Below are 1,349 nucleotides of genomic sequence, written 5' to 3' on the forward strand. Positions count from 1 at the left end.
TGCTTGATGTGATATGTGTCAGCACCAGTTACCTAGTGTACGATTTGTCACGATGATAAAGTGACAGTAATTTTGTCTTTTTTCTTTGAATTTGCATTGTTACTGGCTTTGCTACTTTGTTTCTTTCCTGCTGCCTCAAAACGTCCACCTTAAAGTACTGTGTCTCTAGTTCGATTTTTTTTTCTCGTTTTGGTATTTTTGTTGGGTTGAGGCACGTGTACCCACGTGGTCGCCGTGTGTCCGGAGACAGAGTGACTAGAGAGCTGTTATTCGCACCTCTCTATCGCCCGCTGTCCCGCGGCGCGCGGACAGTGATTGTAGTATCAGGACCAAAGTCCGCCGCCCGATCATCTCGCCAAAAAGTCGCGACACGTTAGGCGCAGGGCTGGTCCGCATGATAGTAGAGAGGGCAGCCCGTCGGCGACAGCAGGGCCGTCCGTGCGTAGGAGAGAGCGGGGGGGAGGGAGAGAAAGGGAGAGTGAGTGCGCGCAGTGTGTGTGTGTGTGTTAGTGGATCGGGTCACAGCGCTCGGTCGGCGCGGCGGCTATCTGCCCCGAGAATCATTTCGGCGCAGTGTGCGGCGGTGGTGGCGCATGGCGCTCCCGGCCGTGTAAGGGTTACGGTAAAATTTTCCGCGCGGTCAAAACGTCGCAATCGTACGAATTCGTATCGTAAAATGAAAAATGCAAATTGGAACGTTACGAAATTGTATAATTGCGAAAAAAACACATCAACAAAAAGTAGGTCATTATGTATTCACTCGGTTTTCCTCGTCCAGCAAAATCGTTTATTACATGCACTGCATAATGCCGGTGTGGCCATAACTTAGTCACGAACGTAAACAACAGCGGGACAAAAACACTGTATGCAACGCCACGTTGGGTGTCAGGAGGCTTGAAGGATTGATCCCTGCCCGTGAAAACACCGGCGTTGGTGCGACTATAACTTCATCTTTATATGGCTTCCTCAACCTACTCTATCCTAACCTAACCCAACCCTATCAGCCACATATAGTCGCCAATGAATGGCGATAGTGCCGATGGTCTGGCACAGTTTGGACGGCCGCGGTGTCGCCGTCGCGTCGGTCGGGTTGCCACGCCGCTGCACCTTTATTAGCGGCCAGAGACCTCGCCGAGGACCTCGCTTGCACCCTGGCTGTCTCTGTCCTGAGGGGCGTCGTCGCCCCCCTCCCCCCTTTTCCTCGTTGCTGACCTCTCGGCCCGTGCCGCGAGCCCCGACTGACTGAGGAGGACTCAGGCGCGACACGCATCACGACGGGACGGGACGGGTGGGCTCTGTGCCAGAGTGCGCCCCGCCCAACCCCGCCCCACCCGTAAGCTGCCCCATCC

The sequence above is a fragment of the Frankliniella occidentalis genome, unplaced genomic scaffold, assembly GCF_000697945.3.
Source record: "Frankliniella occidentalis isolate FOCC.00 unplaced genomic scaffold, Focc_3.1 Scaffold2758, whole genome shotgun sequence".
Lineage (NCBI taxonomy): Eukaryota > Metazoa > Arthropoda > Insecta > Thysanoptera > Thripidae > Frankliniella > Frankliniella occidentalis.